The following is a 22417-nucleotide window of genomic DNA, read 5'->3' as shown; positions in this document are numbered from 1 at the left end:
CTATACAAAACTGCAGTCATCTCCCCAGTGGACACATGTTTGTCTACTTATTCTATAACTTCTTACAAATAAATGTGGAAGGTGAGGTATCTGAGTCAAAGGGTGTCATTAGATTTGATATTCGTTGCCAACTCATCCTCCGGAGGCTGTGATCGGGTGGGATCCCTGCCGTCAGCGAGTCCTGTGTCTCTCTCAGCCTCGAGTTAACGGAACCACTTTATAAAATAGTGATGCATTCTGGGGCCAGTTTTCAACAGGGGTAGTCTGTTTGTTTTTTTCAAAAGGTGCCATTGCTTTAGTCTGTGCCCCCTGCATTCCTAGCAAATTTGAGTGTGTTTGCTGGTTTGATTATCTCCCACTGGCACTTGCGATTCTTTATGTGCTGCCCACTTTTGCCCTCCACTCTTGGGACCGCACTGAGCTGCTTCTTCCTGGCAGGCGTGGATGCTGGCATGTGCAGGTGTGTGGATCCTGTGGTCACAGGTGTGGACGCACGTGTGTGCAGGTGTGTGGGTCCTGTGGTCACAGGTGTGGACGCACGTGTGTGCAGGTGTGTGGGTCCTGTGGTCACAGGTGTGGACGCACGTGTGTGCAGGTGTATGGGTCCTGTGGTCACAGGTGTGGACGCACGTGTGTGCAGGTATACAGATCCTGTGATCACAGAAGTGGCTGCGTGGCCTGGAGATGCTGACACGGACCCTGCCTTTGGTGTCCTGCTCTTGGGTGCTGGACACAGACTTTCCCAGGTCACCTCCCTGCACCGTTCCAGCCCAGTGTTTCCATTGGCCTCTTTATTCCGATGGAGATGAGTGAGGTGGAGCCCTGGGTGCCTGCTCCTCCCCCGTGGGCCCGGCCCCTCTCAATCCACCTGTGGGAAGAGAACTTTCCTTCTCTAATGGGTGAGCCTGTCCCAGAGGGTGTTGCCTTCAGAAGAGGATTCCGGAGAAGCTACCGGGTGAGGGGTCAGATGGGGCCGTTTCGGGCAGTGCCGCCATCCCAGGTAACAGACAAGCCGTCCTGGGACGGGGAGCACAGGCCCCACCCGCAGTCTGCTCTGAGCACTCAGCGGAGCCCCGCCCACTGTCTGCGCTGAGCAGTCAGCGGAGCCTGCCCGTGGTCTGCGCTGAGCGGTCGCCAGCATCAGACTGCAGAGCCGGCCCCCAGCAGGCCCGGGCACCGCGGCCTTGACTTCTCTGGTCGAAGGCCTCCTGGCACATCTCAGCGAGTTGACGGCTGGGATGGTGGGGAGGGCACATGGGGCCCATGTGGGCGAAGGGGCTGCGGGGTGGCCCTGGGGTGGCCCCGAGGGTGGAGCGTTGCAGGCACCCTGGGAATACGCCCTGTCCAACATGCAGGCACACGTTGGACACACTGTGCCCAGGGGACAGTGCAATAGCCCGAAGGGCGGCCAGCCAGTCCAGTCTGAGAAGCCACTTTCCTTTTGGGCTTCTCTGGTGGCTCAGAGGGTAAGAAAATCTGCTTGCCACGCAGGAGACCCAGGCTTGGGCTGGTTCAGGAAGATCCCCTGAAGAAGGGAATGGCTACCCACTCCATTGCTCTATACTGGCAACAATCAGAAATTGACGTAAAACACCATTTATAGCTGGAAAAAAATATTAACCCTAAAAGGTAAGTTGAAGAGGCTAAAAACTGCGAAACAGTTTTAGAGAAATCAATGACGACCCAAGTAAGTAGAGAGAGAGTCTCCATCATTGGTCGGAAGACTAGACATTGTTACGTTTGTCCCCAGGTTGATCCATACAGTCAATGCAATCTCACTCAGCTTCCCAGCCGGCTTTTCACAGACACCGGCTGATTCTAACACGCGTGTGGCAAGACCCCAGAGCTGGAGCAGTGAAAACAGCTTCGGGGGACGGCATCGGGGCCTGAAGCTGCCTGATCGCCCGCTAGTTTCAGGCACTCGGTTGCCCTCCTTCTACCTTCCTTCGTGTACTATCTGTTGAAATCTGCGACCAGCTTGTAAAAATCTTTACTACTTTGAGTTTTGAGCAGAGTGGCAGGGCTGTGTCACGTGTCCAAACCCGTTGTGGAAGCTCTGGGCCTGCCCGACGGGCTCCCACCTGGTCAACAGCCAGGCCTCAGGCCTTGGTCGTTGAGGCTCGCATGAGGCAGACAGCCAGGGGAGATGTGACTGCCTGGGCTGCTGTTAGTCCTTTTGCTGTTTGAATTTTAAAAACAATGACCTAAACTGTATAGTGAAAACATGGATGTGTGTGTGTATCACACGTGTGCATTGTGAGTGTTTATGTATGTGCATGCATGCATGTCTACCTGTGGGGGCTGTGTATGTATGTGTGCATTGCATGCCTATATGCATGCACATGTGTGTGTGGAGGGAAGGGCCCCCCACAAAGCCCCTGGCTGTAAGAGATGCAACCAGGTGGCTCAGTGGTAAAGAATCCACCTGCCAATGCAGAAGACGTGGATTTGATCCTTTTGTCGGAAAGATCCCCAGGAGTAGGGAATGGCAACCCACTCCAGTACTCTCACCTGGGAAATCTCATGGACAGGGAAGCCTGGCGGGCTACAGTCCATGGGGTCACGGAGAGTCGGACATGACTGAGCGACTCACATTTTCATGAGAAGGTACGGCAGGGTAGGAACAGGGGGTGCAGCTCTGAGAGATTGCCTCACCAAGAAGGAGGCAGGTCTCGCTCCTGGGAGGGACGCGCCAGAGGACGCAGACTGGGGGCCACGTGCCCTGGAGACCGGTCGCAGTCAGGCGAAGGCTGAGAACCAGGAGAAGCCTGGGGTACTTGGTCTTGGGAGCCTCGCTCTCCCTCCGGCCAGGCTCCAGCCAGGGAGTGTGGCTTAATCATTCATGCTGAGACACGAGTTAACATCTTCCTTACAGAGTCCAGCCAACACATGTGGAGCAGTGGCAGGAGATGAGGCGAGCCCCAGAGCCATGCCCCTTGGGGGGCCGTGTCCCCGGCGGCCGTGGTCCTTCCCCAGCATGGGAGACATGCATGGTCTTGGGGTGCGGGGGGCTGGGTAACGGGCTGATGAGCAGGTGGGTTAACATAGCCCCCGGTCCTGGTCCGCTAATGCTTCCAGGAGCCCCTGCTGTCCTGAGGGTGCCCCCTGCCCCCCGAACCTGTCCTTCCGTTAAGAAGCGAATTCCTGCAGCTCCGAGCAGCCTGCAGGGCTCCCCCGCCATCCAGACACCCACCACCGTGAAGGCAGCCCGCGCGCACACACGTCGGGGGGCGGGTAGCTGCAGGTGGGCCTTGGGCAATCGTTCCAACTCCAACACTGTTGAAACTGCTGTGTTTCACAAGCATGGCCTCTGTGATGTCTGCCGGGGGAGGATTGTGTCACGAAGCACTGAAGTGTTGCTCTCAACTCTCTGGATACTAAACTGAATGTATTCTAAAACAGAAGAGAAGGGAGGAGGGAGGAGGAACGTGAGCAGAGGCTACCGGGAACAAAAGGACTGAGTGGCGAGCTGTGGGTCTGCGTGAAACACTGGATCTGAGTCTGGCTCCTTTCCTTACGCGCGTCCCAGGCTTTCCGGCTCACCGCTTGCCGCACACCCACTGCTTGCAGAGTTACCTTTGCACCAAGGCCCCCGGTCTGGTTTCACACCCAGCGAAGCCAAGTCCAGCCTAACAACCTATCAGCGGCCTTCGGGGGTGGCTTGCACTCCCCACTGGCGGGGGCTGGCAAGAGATGTGGGTATCGGTCCGGCCTCCCAGGGCCAGAGAGCCCCGAACCGGGGGCAGGGACCGCTAGAGTCCTGGAGGTTCCCTGGGTGTAGCAGTGACCCTGCGTGGACTGGCACAACAGGAACCCTGGAGCCCAGCATCAGCCCTCGGGGCCGAGGGTCCTTCCTGGGGACCCCTCTGAGGTCTCACAGTAGCCAACACGCCTCATCCTCCCCCAGTCCCTCCACAAGGACCCCCCTCCCTTCTGCTGCGGCTCAACCCCCCACCCCCGCCCGCATCCTGCTCAGCTTTGCCAGGGATCCCTCACCTCTCAGAGCTTCTGCCTAGAGGTCCGGGCCCCAGCCATAGCCACCCTCCCAGAAAGTGGCCACTTCCCTCAAGGTCACAACGGGCCCTGTGTTGGAACCACGTGTTTTATCATGCACTTAACCTTGGTCTTCACATCAGCTGCCTACCTAAACATACTTCTTTTTTTTTTTAACATACTCATTTAAAAGAAAATGCCAGGGACTTCCCTGGAGGTCCAGTGGTTGAAACTCTGCTTTTCAATGCAGGCGTCATGGTTCCAGCCCTGGTCGGGGAACTAACATCTCTCAGGCCACAGGATTCAGTCAAAAATTTTTTCTAAAAGTAAAGAAAAAGAAATGCCATAGGTTTCCCATAAATAGAAAACCAGTGCTTTCCTAGTAGACTCTAAGATAAATAGAAAGCTATTAAAATGTAGATGACCCCTCCAAGGACCACTTGCCATCAGGATGCCTCTTCCTGGCACCAGTTAAAACCACACGTTCATCTCCACGCATCTGTGTGAGACGCTGTGAACCCTCAGCCTTTCGAGGATGAAGTAACACGAGGGATGAAACACACTGAAGAAGGGGAAATGGTTTAGGAAGGGAGATGCCCCTGAGATGACCACCTAAAGGACCACAGAAGACAGAGGCAGTCACCCCTGCCTTACCTCTGGCAGCTTCTCCAGACGCTGATTTGGGTTTCGGTTTGAGTTTTCAGTGGGTGACCTTTTTTTTAAAGATAATTGCTATTTATTTATTGTTCTGTGGCTGCATCAGGTCCTGGTTGTGTCATGCAGGCTCTCTGGTTGTGGCAAGTGGGCTTAGCTGCCCTGTGGCACTGGGATCTATTAATGGTTCCCCAACGAGGGATTGAACCCACGTCCCCTGGATTGGCAGGTGGATTTGTAACCACTGGACCGCCAGGGACGTCCCCCGGGGTCGACTCTTTCTGTTTGTTTACCTCACGTGTTTGTCTCTCATCATGGATGTCGATTCTGCTAGGGCAGGGGCTTTTCTGTCTGTCTGTTTTCACTGCTGGAGATGGAAAATTGCTGCCTGGATGAATGTGGCAAGTTTTGTTTTTCTTGCTGTGTGGCGAAAAGTTGGAAGAGCTCCTTGGTCCATTTCTAAAGCGAAGATCTGTTTGTATTTATTGACACAATGAAGTTTTGAAATTTTTCTGGTCAAACCCGTTACCTTATCCTTATTGTTTTAATCTCTGGTTTCATGTTTATTAAGTTCTCCGTCACCCCCAAGATCACACAAATATTCACTGAAATATGTGTCTAGTGTTTTCTTGGTCTCATCTTACAGTCGAATCTTTAATCCATCTAGAAACACAAAACAGGAATCTAATTTTATTTCATTTCAAGGGGTTGGCCATTTGCCCAAACTGTTTATTGAAAATGGCACTGTCTTTCCCTACTGATTCGAAAGGTCATCTTTCCATGTGTGAAATGATTATGTAACTTCAGGCTGACCTGTAGATTTTTACATGGTTTTCCACTCCATTCTTGCATCAGGAGTTCAAGGTTTAAACGATTTTCATTTTCATCTCTGACAATCCCACCCACTCACTTTCCTTTTCAAGTATTTCTGCTACAAAATGGACATTTGAAAAATAGCTTGTCTTTTTACCCAGAGTCACAGCTTTCTCCCCGCTGACTCGGTGGTTTTTATTTCTCAGGTGATAGCGGGACTCTCCTGTCCTGTGTTTCCTTGTTTAGTTTCTTCCCAGGATTCCTAATTTTTCACTGAATTATGAATGGGATCTTTTCTCCAACATATGTTGTTATAGTTATTTTGGGGAGTTGGGCAAGCCGCGGGCTTGGTGTATTTATTTTGTAACTGATCACCGGACTGAATTCTCTTTTCCGCGGGACTGCCTTTCTCCAGCGGCTCCCCAGGAGGCCACAGCCGGGCAGTGAGGATGGCGCTGGCCCTTGGAGGGCCCTGGCTCGGCCGTCAGCACCCAGGGGTCCATCTCCAAGCAAAGCGTTTTGTCCGCGAGGAAACTTCTGCTACGTCGGTTGGTATTTCGGTCAGGACTCACGTAGCGTACTTTGTGACAAGCTCAGAGCCCAGCGCTCTCCAAAACCAGGCCTTTTCCAGCAAGACCAGCAACACGTGTTGCTTTTCTCACACCTCGGACATGCAGGAAAACGTGTGCGCAGGGAGCTGGCCGTGTGCCCGCCTGGGGAAGGTGCCAGGCGAGATGAATGCGCTGGGCAGGGGCTGCGCCGGGTCTTGTTTGCTGGACTCGGAAGAGCTGCTAAGAGTCCCTCCAAACCCCACGGGCGCCTGGGGCCTGGAGGGAGCTAGCCAGCTTCCCCCAGGATGGAGGGGCCTGGGAGAGGCCGAGCCCCGCGGATTTCCCCACTGGGTGTGCCAGTGCGGTGTTCCGTCTCCAGCCTCACATGCCCAGTGGGCACCAGAAGCAGGCACCACTTTGCCCGTTTTGAGAAGAGGAGCCTCAGGTCCTCATGATAGGTATCTGCTCGTAGACGTTCAGAGACAAATCCTGGGTTGGAATCGGGTTTAAACAGGTGATTCTCAAACATCTTGCTCTCCGTATCCCTTTTTAAATGAATTAATTGTCTCCCTCAGTGGCTCGGGCTGTGAAGAATCCGCCTGTGACGTGGGAGACCCGGGTACCATCCCTGGGTTGGGAAGATCCCCTGGAGAAGGAAACCCACTCCCATATCCTTGCTTAGGAAATCCCATGGACGGAGGAGCCTGGCGGGCTACAGTCTAGGTCGCAAAGAGTCGGACACGACTGAGCGACTGAAACACACAATTTTCATGAGAAAGATTTTGAAGCGCAAGGAGATACGGCTCCATTGGCCGTCGGCACTGAGCCTGCACATAAGCCTAGAGATGCTGCGGAGATCTCTGCAGAGGACCAGAGAGGACAGCCTCCTGGCACCACCACGAGTGTGGTTATCACCCCAAAGATCCCCCGAAAGAGCCTCGGGGGCCAGAGCTCTCTGGACCAACCGCGAGAAACACCACCAGCAGGACCAGCCACGCGCAGTCTCTGTACCACTGAGGCAGGGGCCTCTGTGAGCACTGATGGAGAGGCTGGGCTCTGGCCCCGGGAGGACAGGTCGGGGAGTCCACCGTGATGAGGATCCGGTGGGGCGGGGGAGGCGGAGAAGGGCTGGGGACCAAGGGAGCCACGTGTTCGCTGAGTGCCCCCGGTCACTGCCTCCGGCAACCCTGCCCCAGAGGCAGCAGGACAATCACTGCTTACCGTGTCGAGGAGAGGAAAGACTGACCGGACAGTGATGCACTGAAATGCCTGCCTGGGAGAGCCCCACCCCCACCCCCGGGGCCCTGGCTGATGCTTGGCTGACTGAGTGGGGACCGTACTCCCCACCGCACGCTGCTTCCAGCAGGTCCCTGTTAATCACAGAGCCTCCACGCATCATCGTTCAGGCTAACCCGGGGGTCACAGAGCCCCAGCTGGATGGAGACCTGCAGTGTACAGGTGGACGTGTCACTGTTCTCTGACTTTGGGACGGGCCTCTGCTACCCACCATCTGCCTGCTGCATGAATCTAAGGTCCATCCAGTGCCCCCCAAAGAGTTCCCTGGGCCGGAGCTGACAGGCCACCCGTCCTGCCTCCCAGCCCCCAGCTCCATAAGGCCATCCTCAGACACGCAGCAGAGTCTGCACCCAGGCAGCCAGGGCCAGCAGGCCTGGGAATGGACCACCTTCTCCACGTCGGCCCTGCTCCGCCCTGGGACGAGGCCACAGCTGTGCCCTCCGCCAGGGCTCCTCCCGCCCCCCACCTCCCTGTCCATCTGGAGCCGCGATGGACTCAGGGCTTCTCTCCTGTTCTTGCTGCCACGGTCTCCAGTAGAGCCGTGGCCAGCCAGGTGGACCCCCACCCATAGGCAGGACGCGGGCCCTGTGGTTGGGGAAGGCATGGCTCAGCTGGGGAGCAAGACCACCACCCCTCAACCAAAGGCAGATGGGACAGCACACCCAGGCCCCACCCAGCTAAGGCAGATGTGAGTATCAGGCAATCAGAACTCCCCTGAAGGGGCCAGGGCTTTGCAAAGGCCCCTGCTGCTCTGATGATGCTGCCAGGGCACAAGCTCCTTCATCTCTGAGCCTCAGTCTTCCCATCTGTAGAATGGGAGTAACACCAAAATCCACGGTGAGCCTGCGGGGCACGATTCCCCGTGCTTAGGCCATCTGGGGCAGTCACTGCCCCCTCGGCCCGGGGCACCGCGGCGCTGGGTGCGACCGGTGAACGCCCGCGGGTTCCGGAAGAGGAGGGCTAACGCGCTCCTCTCCCCCAGCGCGGCCCACGCCCAGCCACGCAGAGCCTCCTCGTCCCTCCATTTAATCACTAACTCTGCGCCCGGCCCGCCCTCCCCCGCTCGCGGGACTGTTATGAATGGAATGTTCCGACTCTAGCCTGAGCGCGCAGGAATGCGCCCTCCCTGGGGCGGGCGAGGCTCCGCTCCTCCCAGACTGAGAGCGCAGGGCGGGCGAGGGACACCGCTGAGGGTGGGGCGGAGCGCGGCTGCGGACAACGTCGAGGGCGCTGGCCTCCTAGATTGGCGCGCTCGTGAATGCACTAAGGGGATGGGCAGATCCTGTAGGTGTCACGCGCAGATGTCTATACGATCCCCACCGTGCTCCCCACAAATACAGAGAGCTAGGGTGCTCTCTCACACACACACAGCCATGCACTCACGTGCAGGAGGCTTGCACACACGTGCATACACGCACTGCAGTGGAGGGCTCACAGAGACCCCCCAAGCACAGCTGGAGGGAAGCCTGGGGTGAGCAGCCCCTCTCCTGCGCAGACAGGCCAAAGGCAGCGGGCCCTGACGTCCTGGACACAGATGCACACCCAGCGCCCCGGATGGGGAAGGGGGGGCACCCGGGTTCCTCTCTGGCCCAGCCCAGCCCCTGCCCCTCTGGCCTGGACTCGGGGGTCCCAGGCCTCCTGGGAAGAGCTGCACCAGGGGGTGCTGGGGGCCAGGCTTCTCAGGGGCTGCAGTAACTGAGATTTATGTGTTTGTGTTGAACCACAATGAGGGGGTTAAGGAGAGGCAGCCACTACCTTAAGTGGAGAAATGGAGCGTTGGGGGCCCAGGTCTGAGCCCAGGGCTCCGACCTCCTGCCCAGCCTCTCACCGCCTGGCCAGCGGCCAGCCCTCAGGCCCTGCGGCTCCAGCGCCTGTGTGAACATGGCTCCGGCTGGACACGGTGTTCTCCCACGGGACGCGGGGTAAACAACCTCTGGGCCCCATGGGAACCGGGCACCCTGCCAAACCCTCATTCACCCATCCATCACCCATCCATTCATCCCCCCATTCATCTGTCCATCCAGAAGTGCTTGCTGAGCGCCTTGTCATGCCGGGCACCCCACCCCCTTCACTTGGGACACCCCAGTCCCCACCCCCACCCTCTGCAATGGTCCAGCACCCAGATAGGCTTTGTTTGGCCTTGCTGTGATTTTCAAACCTTTGATTTCCTAGAAAAACCGAGATTTCTGCTTTTTTGGAAAAATGGGTAAAGTGTGACGTCAAGCCTGCCCAGACGCCCCCTTCTGACAGCCCGGGGGTGACAGGGGCCCCCAGCCAAGGCAGGGACACCCCCCACGAGTCAGAGCAGGGACGTGCCCCCCCCCCCACAGTCAAGGCAGGGACAGCCCCCAGTCACTGGAGGGACCGGACAGACTCCCCTAATTTGGAACTCTGGGCAGACGTGTTTTCACCGTGAGGCAGGCAGGGAGCCCATGTGCTTCGGGAGAGAAGCCAGTGGGAATCACGAGCCTTGGATTCTTCACAAATGACTGCAGCGTGAGACATCTCAGGCGCTGAGCTCGGAGCACTGCCCTCTGCCGTCAGGGACACCCCCCCAGGGCCGCTGCACAGCCAGGCTTCGGGCGAGGGGCGTCCACCCCAGCAGCTCCGATCCCACGGAGCCCCGGGCACTGCCTGCCTGAGTCGCTGACAACACCCGCCCATGTTTCTGTACTTCAGGTCATCCTCCGCTTTCATCAGGGGACGTCTGGTTGCAGGCTGAGGTCCAGAGCCCGAGTGAGTGACCCACACATGTCCCCGGCCCCAACCATCCCCCAGTGATTCAGGCCCAGCACCTTCATACCCGCTCACCTCTTTGTTCTGATGATGAGAAAAAGTGCTACCAGACGTCTGGACGCCTGCACAGCTGTCCTGCCCGTGGTCAGGGTGATGCAGCTGGGTGGGTCAGCTATGCCCCTCCCTGCAAGACTGTGCCCAAAGAAGTCTGCCAGTTTCCCTCATGTCCCATGTCTTCATCCTCACGCCTGAGCCACAGGCCCCTTGGAAGGTGGACTCACGAGCCGACCACCTGCAGTCCCCTCTCTCCCTTGGCCCTAGGGCAGGGCTGCTTCTCTGCCCATCCCAAGATGCTGGTGGGTGGTGTGGGACCACAGTCATGCATGCGTGCATCTAGGCCTCCAGCTTTCCTGAACCCACAGTCAGCACCAGGATTAACACAGTGCTGACTCCCTCCTCACACACAGGGGATGGAGGAGGCCCCAGAAAGGGGAGGCGTGTTCCTGAAATGACGGGGATTTTGAGCAAGTTCCATACGGTCAAAGCTTTGGTCTTTCCAGTAGTCACATGTGGATGTGAGAGTTGGACCATAAAGAAGGCTGAGAGCCGAAGAATTGATGCTTTTGAACTGTGGTGTTGGAGAAGACTTGAGAGTCCCTTGGACAGCAAGGAGATACAACCAGTCCATCCTAAAGGAAATCAGTCCTGAATATTCATTGGAAGGACTGATGCTGAAGCTGAAACTCCAATCCTTTGGCCACGTGATGCAAAGAACTGATTCATTGGCAAAGACCCTGATGCTGGGAAAGACTGAAGGCAGGAGGAGAAGGGGACGACAGAGGATGAGAGGGTTGGATGGCATCGCCGACTCAATGGACGTGAATTTGAGCAAGCTCCAGGAGACAGTGGGGGACAGGGGAGCCTGGTGGGCTGCAACCCGTGGAGTCCCAGAGTCCGACACAACTTAGCGACTGAACAACAACGATGGGAAGGGTAGAGTTTGCCTGATGAATTCCACTGAAGACTGCTTCCTTATGGGCTAAACTTCATCCTGAACACATGGACTTCGTGTTAAGATTTTTGTAGAAAAACTCTAACTTTTCATTCCATCAAAACCTTGCTGATTTTACTTCTTTTACAGCACTGTACTCTCACGCTTCACTCCTATTTTCGGCCTGGGGAGCTCAGCCCAGCCCCTGCACAGGCCCTTCTCTGCTCTGAGACTCTGGGGTGGAGTGGGGACTGGCCGGGCAGCAGTGGGGGAGGAGGCAGTGGCCACAGGAACCGTGAGGCCAAAGCAAGAGCTGGGACGTCTCTGGGCCTTGCTCCTGTCAGGGGGGTCTCCTCAGACCCTCCCTCCCTGCCCCGTCAAACCTGGGAGGCAGCCGAGAAGGCCCTGGGAATGCTGGTTCGCGTGCTGGCCAGGCGCTGAGCTGATGTAACCTGTCTCTGCTGTGCAATGGGATGACAGGGCCTCCAAGGAGGGCAAGGCACACACGGTCTGTCTGTCAGTCTGTCGAATGGGGCCAAGCCCTCAAACTCACTTGCAGGCAATGGGGGTCCGAAAGCCCAGGACAGTGTGGCTGGGGAGGAGGCGGGGCACCCTCCTGAGTGCTCTTCCTGAGTGCCCCTCCTGAGTGCTCCTCCTGAGTCCTCCTGAGTTCCCCTCCAGAGTGCTCCTCCTGAGTCCTCCTGAGTGCTCCCCCTGAGTGCTCCTCCTGAGTGCTCCTCTCCGTCCATCGCTGTCTCTGGTGGAGCGAGTGCAGCCCGCTGGCACCGCCCACCCAGCAGCAAGTCTCCATTCTGGGAGATCTGGGAGCCCCTAGAAGCTCCCCCATGCTGGGTGGCACGCTGACCCACTGCAGAGGCACGTGCTGGCTGAGCCAGGCCAGCCACCCGCAGGTGTCTTCCGTGGGACCTTAGGCCTGTCCGCCCAAACCCTAGAACGTGGCCCTGGGGGCACCGCCTGCCGCCCCAAGGTCTTCATCAGAACTAGATTCCTGAGGGTCTGCTGCGCGCCACTGCCCCCTTCTGGCCAGTCCACCCGCAGGTCCGGCTCTGGTCTGGTCTGCAAGTGACGGCGCAGGGCCTATCCCATGAAGGGATATCCCGTGAAGGAATGAGGCTGGGGTGGCTTGTAGGCCCCCTGTTGTTATTTCTACGAGGGTCTTCGCAGGGGAGGCCATGCCCTGCACCCTCTGCGTGTGCACTGTCTCTGCCTTTCTCCTTCACCGGGACCGTTCCTGCAGTGTCCTGTTCCTGCAGCGTCCGGCGCTGTGAGACCTCCCAGGGCCTTGGCTTCTCCATCTGTAACCTGGAGCTCCAGGGGTTGGTGATGGACTGGGAGGCCTGGAGTGCTGCAGTCCATGGGGTTGGGAAGAGTTGGACACAACTGAGCGACTGAACTGAATTGAACCTGGAGCTCTTGGGCCAGGAAGTTTTGAGCTCTTCTAGACGCTGAGATTCAGGGCAATCGAAGAAACTTCCCAGCCTCCAGGAAAAGATACACTAATGGGGACTTTTCCATTTCTGGAGGCTGGGAAGGGCAAAGACAGAAAGGCCGATCCATGTGGATGGGTGGTGAAGCAGAGCACATGGGCAAGAGCCCCACGAAACCCACCCCTCAGCCAGCCCCATCCCCCGGGGGGCAGAACCTCCATTCAGCAGCCTGGGCCCTGGATCCCCCACTTTGTCTCAGCCCAGCCCCCATCCTTCTCTCTGCTGAGCCTCCATCCGCACATGCGGGGCATCAGCCACCACTGTCTCTCCATCCATGCTGGCCATTCGCCCGAGTCACCGAGCCGACCCCTTCCTGGAGCCAGAAAGTCCCACAGAGAAGCAGGGACTGCGCTTCACAAAAAGCATCCATCCCGGGACAGTGGTTATAATCATGGGGTCAGGGACAGGAGAGCATTGGTGACAGGCGATGTGCTGAGCCACAGAGGTGGCCACGCCTCATCCCTGACGAATGTGGCCCTGAGATCAGGCAGCCCATGGGCTCTCTGAGCAGGGCAGGCTGGGAGCCTTGGCTTTAAACTTTCCAGGCAGTTACTCTACACTAGCCTGAGGCCGGCTGAGGGCTGGAGCTGCCTGGGACCGAGGTGCTAAACTCCAGGTCCAGTGCTGTCTGCACCCCAGGCTGCCTCTGGCTCTGGGAGGACCCTCAGAGGTCAGCAGCATTCCCCAGCCTCCCCAGACAGCTGCAGACACCGTGAGGTGTGCAGAGGCTCTGAAGGGGCTTGTGTGCAGTGAAAGCTGAGCGCCGAAGAATCGATGCTTTTGAACTGTGGTGTTGGAGGAGACTCTTAAGAGTCCCTTGGACTGCAAGGAGATCCAACCAGTCCATCCTAAAGGAGATCAGTCCTGAATATTCACTGTTAGGACTGATGCTGAAGCTGAAACTCCAATCCTTTGGCCCCCTGATGTGAAGAACTGACTCACTGGAAAAGACCCTGATGCTGGGAAAGATTGAAGGCAGGAGGAGAAGGGGACGACAGAGGATGAGATGGTTGGATGGCATCACCGGCTTGATGGACATGAGTTTGAGTAAACTCCGGTAGTTGGTGATGGACAGGGAGGCCTGGCGTGCTGCAGTCCATGGGGTCGCAGAGTCGGACATGACTGACTGAACTGAGCATGTACACTTTTCTTTACTTTTATTCTCTTATAGTTTCTTTGTATTGTTGCTCAAAGAGACGTTTGCCCAGGTGTAAGCAAAGGGTCCCAGGTGCTGCCTCTGTTGTGAGGAGTCCACAGGTGGTGTCTCAGCGGGAGACACAGTTCGGGAGGGGGTGATCTGCAGAGAGGAGGGCAGAGACAGGGGGGCTGCTTGCCCCCCGCTCAGGAGCCCCACAGGGGAGTGGGCTATGGACTCACGAGGTCTGCAGCCACACAGGGCGGCCTCAGCGGGGACCTTGGCTTCAGGGGACAGCACCCCCACCAGGGCTCCAGCGAAGCGAGGGAAGCCACCCAGACACCCTGCTCTCCACCATCCTGGAAGCCAGCCCCAGCTGACCCAAGACCCCGGAAGTCTGGAGGATATTTTTACTATCTTCTTCTTCTTCTTTTTTCCCCACTGTTCTGGGTCTTAGTTGCTACATTCAGGCTTTCTCTGGTTGTGGCGATCAGGGGCTACTCTCTGGTGTGATGCACAGACTTCTCATCCCATTAGCCGTTGCTGTTGCAGAGCACAGGCGCTGTGGTGTTCTGGCTTCAGTGGTCACAGCGCCCGGGGTCTAGAGGACAAGGTAAATAGTTGTGGCATACAGGCTTAGTTGCTTTGTGGCATGTGGAATCTTCCCTGACCAGGGATCAAACCTGTGTCCCCTGCATTGGCAGGTGGATCCTTAACCACTGGGCCCCCAGGGAAGTCCTGCTGTCTTCTTCTTGTTTCTATCCTGTGATCACCCTTACATTGCATCGTCATCTTTTTGACAACTGATATGTGAGTTTTTATACCTAAATGCTGTCAACTCCGTGTATGAGTTTCCTGGGTGGGTGAGAACAACAGAAATGGCCTGTCCCTGTCCTGAGACTAGAAATCTGAGGTCAAAGTGCTGGCGGGGCCTGCTCCCTCCTCGCCTCTTCCTGCTGCAGGCAGGTGGCTGGCAACCTTTGGCCTTCCATGGCCTGCAGATGCATCGCCCTGACCTTCCATCTACACACAAGCTTCCCTGTGTGTCTTCCTCACCACCCGATTTTCTTCTTCATAAGAACCCCGGGTGTGGGACTGGAGCCTGCCCTGTGACTTCACTCTAACTAGATTGCCCCTGTAAAGAGCCCGTTTCCGAGCAAGGCCACGTTGTGAGGTGCTGAGGATTACGGCCTCAGTTTGTGGGGTGGATACAACCCAGGCCATCGCACTCCGCAATGTTTGTGTTGGTCGTGAGTTTTTTCACCAGTGACTTCTTCCTCTTTTAACATTTGTGGTACTTTTTAGCATGAAAATTCACATTTTCTATAGTTAAATCCGTTGTTTTTCCTTTCTGACTTCTGAGGCATGAAACGCTTTTCACTCTGTTTCTAGAATGATTCCTATATTTGCTGTTGTTGTTAAGTCGTTAAGTCCTGTGCAACCCTGTGCCCGCCGGCCTGCAGCACACTGGGCTCCCCTGTTCTCCCCTCTCTCCCAGAGTTTGTTCAAACACATGTCCATTGAATCAGTGATGTTGTCTGACCGTCTCAACCTCCGCTGCCCTCCTCTCCTGCCTTCAGTCTTTCCCAGCATCAGGGTATTTTCCAATAAGCCGGCTCTTCTCTTCAGGTGGCCAAAGTATCGGAGCTTCAGCTTCAGTCTTTCCAATGAGTATTCACAGTTGATTTCCGATAGGATTGATTGACTGGTTTGATTACTGTATATCTTATTGAAATTATTTCTTAGTTTGTCATGTTTAAATATTTAATCCTTCTAGAAATGAATGTGTGCGTGGTACAGAAGTAGCTCTTGAGTTAAACATAATCACACACTTCTTCACGATCGATGTTAGTTCTTGCCGCCCTGAGGAAGGAAGCGGCTCCTAACTGCCTCTTAATTAGCAAGGAGACGGCCCCTCCAGGGTCCCAGTAAATCTCACTATTATCTCAAGTCTGGTATTTTCCTGCTTCTCTTTCAGGCTTCACAGCTGAGAAAGTGCCCACAGACCCCTTCCTCTGCAGGCGGCTCCCTTGGCAACGCGGTGGAAGCCTGAGAAATGAGCAGTCCAGAAAGCAGTGGATTTGATGGTCAGCCAAGGGCTGTTAGTGTCCTTGGCCTCCATCTGGGAGAGGAGAAAGGAGGCTGCCCATTTTCACAAGGGTGCACACACACCCATGTGCACACGCATGTTACAGTCATAGATGAAACAGCAAATTTAAAAAGTGTAACTTTGAAATCCATCTGCACTCTCTTATTGTTTTGAAATGGACAATGGATAGAAGGACATGTCCATCTCCTTCCTTGCCCAAGGTTTTGCCTCTTTTCTTTGTCTTTTTGCATTGTATGGAATTTTGTGGGCAATGCTGATTGACAGCACAGGTCTTCAATACCGTATCTGCCAAGAACCTACAAGTCCTTTCATAGGTCTGTGGCACATTCTTGGGGAAGCAAACCTTGACCTGAGCACGTGTCAACTGTTCACACTCCTCAGGTGCACACCTGGGTGAGCACGCCTGCCTGCTGAGATTCCCATGTGCTTGATTTCAGGGTGTGCCACCCCCCAGGGGTGGCCTTGAAGAACCAGGAGAGCTGCTCCTACAGGTCTCAGCTGAGGGCCTCTGCACTCTCAGCTCATCACATGTTCGGGCTCTCTGACTGGAGAGAGGAGCCTTGGCAGTCAGTGGCAAAAATTGCGTTGGATTTTGGAATAAGGCTACTTGTTACCAAGCACTAACTCTGAAACTGAGCTTTTGTCTCTCTCCAGCTAATCCCATCCCGAGAGCTGTGTCTTGCCTCTGGAGCTATTTCTGGCAGCATCTTTAGCTTTCTTACCGTCTTTACATTCTGGTGAGCAGCACGCTTCCTCTGGGATGCCTCCGTCACTGGTTCACACTACAAATCCACCTGGTTCACACTACAAATCCTCCTGATTCACACCAAATCCACCTGATTCACACCAAATTCACCTGGTTCACACTACAAATCCACCTGGTTCACACTACAAATCCACCTGATTCACACCAAATCCACCTGATTCACACCAAATCCACCTGGTTCACACTACAAATCCTCCTGATTCACACCAAATCCACCTGATTTACACCAAATCCACCTGATTCACACTACAAAGCCACCTGGTTCACACTACAAATCCACCTAAAATGTACGATTTTTGCTTGCTTGCTGAATTCCAAAGTTGCTCATCTCCAACTACCTCCTGCTCCCTTCGACCTAGCAGGTCTGATGCTGGAAACAGACGCCCCCCACCCCCCACAAGCAGTGTAGCTGGTTACGTGGATCTGCCTTACCCCACAGGGATGCAAGTTCTGGAGCTATGCCCCCACACTCAACTTTTCCAGAAAATGAGGAGAAATAACCCACACCATTTGGAAACCTCAAGACCATTTTGGAGGTTTGGGGACACATTTTGAGGTCTTTCTAGAGCTTTTTTAAAAAATTTACTATACTTCATACACATTACCTTATTTGATATTCTTTTTAAAAAATATTTTATTTCTTGGTTGTTCTGGGTCTCCGCTGCTGTGCGCAGGCTTTCTGTAGTTGCGGCGAGTGCGGCTCTCTTGTCATGAAGCACGGGCTCTAGAGGTGGGGCGCAGTCGTTGTGGCGCACAGGCTTAGCTGCCCCACGGCACGTGGGATCTTCCCAGACCAGACATTGAACCAAGGTCCCTGCATTTGCAGGCAGATTCTTATCCACTGCACCAGCAGGGAAGTCCTTATTTGATATCCCTGATAGTCGTCCGACCTGGTAGCACCACCATGCCCACGGCACAGGTGAGGAAGCTGCAGCACCCGGAGGCAGAGTATTAGCAACGTCTCATTGCTGGCCAGCAGGGGGACTGGCCATGGCTTCTGTTCACAGGCCAGAGCTGGTCACGGGCTTCTGCTAAGGACGAAGAGAGCAGGAGTGACTGTGGTTGGCAGAATGCACAAATCTCATGTGACAGGGAGATGAAGTTTTACACGTACGTGGACAGTTACATGACGGACATTGGTGTGAGGGCACCAAGATCCAGACACACAACCCCCATCCAGGTGCCTGCTCCCAGGGAACTGACCCAAACGTCCACTCCAATTCATGCTGTGTAGATCAGTTCTGCTTGGTTTGTATTTTATTTAATGGACTCCACAGCTGTCCTCATGCATGAGAATTCAAGACTACGCCTGTATGTGCGTGTTCAGTCGTGTCCAACTCTTTGCGAGCCCCTGGACTGTAGCCTGTCAGGCTCCTCTGTCGGTGGGATCCTCCAGGCAAGAATACTGGAGTGGGTTGCTATTTCCCTCCCCAGGGGATCTTCCCCACCCAGGAATCAAACCAGCATCTCTTGAGTCTCCTGCATTGGCAGGCGGGTTCTTTACCACTAGCACCACCAGAGACTGACTATGCCTGTGAGGTCCACCCATGCTGGTGCTCATACAAAAGGGAGGAAGGGAGCAGCCGGCCTGCGGAGCTCATCAGGGCGGGAGGCAGCGCCTCACAGACCCAAGGGTCCCAGCCACTGAGGGCCCCGGGGATGGAATCTTTCCAGGACCCACAAAGGCCTTTCCCCTGTGGCTTAGACTCTGGAGCTCCCAGGCAGGAAGGCGCATGTCCTGGGAGACAGTGCTTTTGAAATCGGGGCAAAATGACTTTGGCTGCAGGCCCGGAACCTCGGCCACATGGTGTGCGGGCAGACAGGATGGCGGGGAGCAGGGGGCGGGGGGCTGGGGGGTGGGGCTGCGCTCCGATGTGTGTGAGGGGTCATCGCAGTGGCCGGAGGAGTGGGCAGCCCCCAGTCCCTCAGGCCCAGAGCAGGCGGCCCTTGGAGGAGCCCTGGGCTCCCTGGCTGGGGGGGGCTGTGGCAGGTGTCGGGGGCTGGGTCCCTCCCCCAGCCGCCCCAGGTTTCCGGCCCCATTGTTTTTGCAGCAGGACAAGCAGGCTGTCCTCGGCCTCTCTGGGAGGGCGGCCGCGGAGGACTGGCCAGGGCAGCAGGACTCTCCTGCATTCAGATGAGCCCAGGGCGGCTCGGCCAAGTCCTGTGTGAGTCTCAGCCCCAAGTGTGACTCCAGGCTGGGTTTTCGGCGCTGGGGGAGGAGCGCCGGGGTGCGGTGGGTGGCGCACGGCGGAGCCCCGGTGCTCCGTGTGCCCTCTCCCCCTTTAATTAATTAAGGTTTTGGAGGAGATGATAGGTTTACAAAGTTCAGAATCCAGAGGATAAGCGTGTGCGCTTGCAAGGCCTGCTCCTCTGCGCCCCCTGCTGGCCCGTGATCGGCTCTGCAGTTTGTCCTGACAGGTGCCCGCGGCCCGCGCCCCACTGTCCTGGTTCTAGGGGCGGGGTTGGAGAGGGGGCATCCACCGGCCACGACCGGCATGTGGTCCACAGACCTTACAGCCGAGCCAGAAGGCCCCCCACTTGTCCCTGTGTAACTGTAGGGCCCTTTCAGCATCCCAGGAGCCCAGGTATGGAGGGGGGCTGTGTGCATATTTTGAGGGGTGTGGGGAGGAGGTCTCTGCACCCGAGTAAGGTGAGCTTCTCAGCTGACCCAGGAGTGGGATCACAGGCTCCAGCCCCTCCGGCAACGTCTGAGAGGGGTCCAGACCTCTCAGCACCCTGAGGTGGGCCGGAGGTGGGGGCGGAGGGTCTCTTGAGATGCAGAAACACCTCTGGCCCTGGTGCATCCATTGTGCTTTGCAAAAACAAAATCTGCACCTCAGGGGCGTGTCCTACAGCACAGGAGATCTAGTGCCGGGCGCTGCGCGCACACGTCCTGCTGGAAGGGGAGGGGCGGGCAACGCTGAGGTTTACCCTGGACTCCGGGAAGAGGAACCAGTCCTGGGGACTCCTGTGGCTCAAGGTCTGGGACGGTTAGGGTCAGGGTCAAGGAGGGCCAGAAGGGCTCTGGTGGGGAGGATTTCTAACTCTTCCTTTACCCACCTTCTGATTGTTTCGCAGTTCGTGCTGAGCAATCTTACTTGGTGATGAACCTGTGGCCTTTGTGTGACTTCTATACAGATCTTCTGCAGCCAGTTTGATGAGGTTTGACAACTGAACAGCCCGTGTGGCCACCACTCCAGAGAGCTTAGGGTGCTTCTGTCATTCTAGGACAGCCCCCCAGTGCCCTTCCAGCCAGTGCGCCCCACCCCAGGCAGCCGCTGTCTGACTGACCAGCGGAGCCTACAGTCCACGGGGTGGGAAAGAGCTGGACCCCACTGAGCGACTGAGCGGGCGCGCACGTGTGGTTCACACCGCCGGTCGGGACAGGAAGAACCACGCGCGCCGGCCCTGTCGGCGGTGACCTGGGCCTCCCTGGTCCACCTGGCCTGCAGGTGGCGTCTCCCTGTCTGCCACCCCTGCCGGGGCCTCTGCACTCTGAGCTCCCCTGGGGCCCTCATACCTGCGGCTGCCCTTCGGCTTCCTCCCCTGCGCCCGCTGGGCTCTCTCCTGACTGGCCTGGACCAGCTCACCTGCTGAGCTCCCCACCCTCCTCCTTCCTCGCTGCTCTGGAGTCAGACCTGGAAAGACCATGTCCACCAGCCTCTTGGCCCTGACCTACGGTCACCCAGAGGGAGATGGAGCATGTGAGGAGAGTGGCCGGATTCTCCAGGCAGGGATCCTGGAGTGGGCAGCCATTCCCTTCTCCAGGGGATCTTCCAGACCCAGGGGTGGAATCCGGGTCTCCTGCATTGCAGGCAGACTCTGTACTGTGCCACCAGGGAAGCCCTTTGAAAAAAAATCATCCTGGTCAAATAATACAAAATGCACCATCTTAACCACTTTCAAGTGTCCAGGTCAGTGGCATTAAGCGTATTCACACTGTTGTGCAGTCACAACCACCATCCAACCCGATTAACGCTTCACTTTGTGAAGCAGTCACTTCGTCCCCATTAAACACCAGCTCCCACTCAGCTCCCCCAGCCTTGGCCCCCACCGTCCAACTTTCTGTCACTATGAATCTGCGTGCTCCTGGGGCCTCATGTAAGTGAAATCATGCCCTGCTTGTCCTTCCATGACTGACTTGTTGCACTGCACGTAGTGTCTTCAAGTTTCCTCCATGTGGCATGTCGGGTCTTCCTTCCTGTTTAAACCTGAATAGTATTCCGGGAAATTGATTATTTTTCAGATGTTCTTACTTGGCAAAATAAAAAGTTAGCCACCCGATGTCAGTTGCCCAAATGCCTATGAAATGGCTCTTCCAGTTACCACTGGACCTCAGGGGGAAACATAGACTCCCCTTGTGTGCAGCTTCTCAGGGATCAGGCAGCCACCATGGGTGAGTCACGCTTCCTCACGCTTCCTAGAGACCACCTCACGTCTGTGCCCCCCCAACACTTGCCCCGCACACTCCCCCACCCCCCGCCCCACGCCCCACCCCGCCCCGCCCACACACACGCCACCCACACATCCCACCCACCCACCCCCAGGCGCCCCCATTCATCCCACACACACACATAGGCCCTGCCCACACCCCCACCTACACTCTTACTTCTCTCTCCATCTGGAGCCTTTCTCTACTTTCCCTGACTGAACTCCCCCCGGTGCTGCCAGGCCTTATTCCCCCTGAAGGCCCCAAGGGCCCCAGGCCCCTCTCCCGACCTTCTCCTCCCTCATCATGGCAGCCCCCAGCTTTCGGTTTCTGCCCCCCTCACTGGACTGAGAACACCTCCAGGAGGGACACTGCGCCCCACTCCCCAGGTCTCACTTCTTCCCTGTGATGAGCCCCGGGGTGGGGGATGCACCTGCCGGCCCGGCCCTGCCCCAGACCCGGGATCTGACTCTCCAGAGGGGCCAAGAGGCCCCCACGAGAGGCCTTCGCAGGAGACCAGCTGTGTGCTCTGCGTGCCTCAGCCCACTCACAGAAACACCTTATTGCATTTCTGGGTCACTGGGTGGATCCTGGTTCAAGCCTGGAGCTGTATGAAGGCTCCCTCCGATGTCACCTCTCTCTGCTACGGTTGTGCCCCCCTCCCCCAGTTCATATGTTGACTCCTAACCATAAAGGTGATGATATACAGGGGGCGTGGGGGCCTTCAGGAGGTGGCCAGGTCATAGGGTGGAGCCCTCAGAGTGAGATCAGCGCCCTCATAAAAAGACCCCAGAGCCCCTTCACTGCCTCTGCCATGTGAAGACGCAGAAAAGGCCCTCACTGGACCGGGCTGGCACCCTGACCACAGACCTCCAGGCCCCCGGCAATGAGTGGATGTTGTTATAAGCCACCCAGCCTGTGGAATCGTGTTCCCAGCCTGAATAAGGCAACATGTAAAATCATACATTGCCCATCCCAAGGGGAATATCGCGGGAAGCCATCCTGAATTCTCGGTTCCCACTGGGGGCCGGCATCAGGTGTCACTGTGAGTAACTCCCAAGGTGGGCAGAAGCAGGGCGGGGAGGGGAGAGGCAGTGGGGCCCTGAACAGGAGCCCTTAGGACCCGGCCAGAGGGAGCAGCGACCTGGAGCTGGAGGGAAGCGGGTCACGTGGCTGTGGTCCGAGGCCACACACCTGACGAGTTAATGTTTTCCCCCAACGCACACACAGCACTGGCTCCCAAATCCCTCGAGGACAGCTGAGTCATCCTTACACAACAGAAAGAGCCTCCATCGGGTCACCCGTCCACCTGGCTTGAGCCAGACTCTCCCTCTAAGCTGCCCCCAGCCTGCCCCTCACCCACAACAAGGGCTGAGCAAACCCTCACTGTACTATCCGCACCCTCGACCACCCCCCGCTCCACCGACCCCAGCCA

At 56.7% G+C, this 22417-nt stretch overlaps 1 long non-coding RNA gene across 1 annotated transcript; it reads left to right on the top strand.

Annotated features, from left to right (window-relative positions):
- Window positions 1-893: 893 nt before the first annotated feature.
- On the top strand, window positions 894-2238 carry LOC122683317. Its single transcript, XR_006337680.1, has 3 exons — window positions 894-1000; window positions 1492-1629; window positions 1751-2238. It is a non-coding gene; the product is annotated as an uncharacterized LOC122683317 (long non-coding RNA).
- The last annotated feature ends 20179 nt before the right edge of the window (window positions 2239-22417 follow it).

The sequence above is a fragment of the Cervus elaphus genome, chromosome 24 (assembly GCF_910594005.1).
Source record: "Cervus elaphus chromosome 24, mCerEla1.1, whole genome shotgun sequence".
Taxonomy (NCBI): domain Eukaryota; kingdom Metazoa; phylum Chordata; class Mammalia; order Artiodactyla; family Cervidae; genus Cervus; species Cervus elaphus.
Note: the sequence above shows the minus strand (reverse complement) of the source record. Positions and strands in the feature narration are given on the sequence as shown.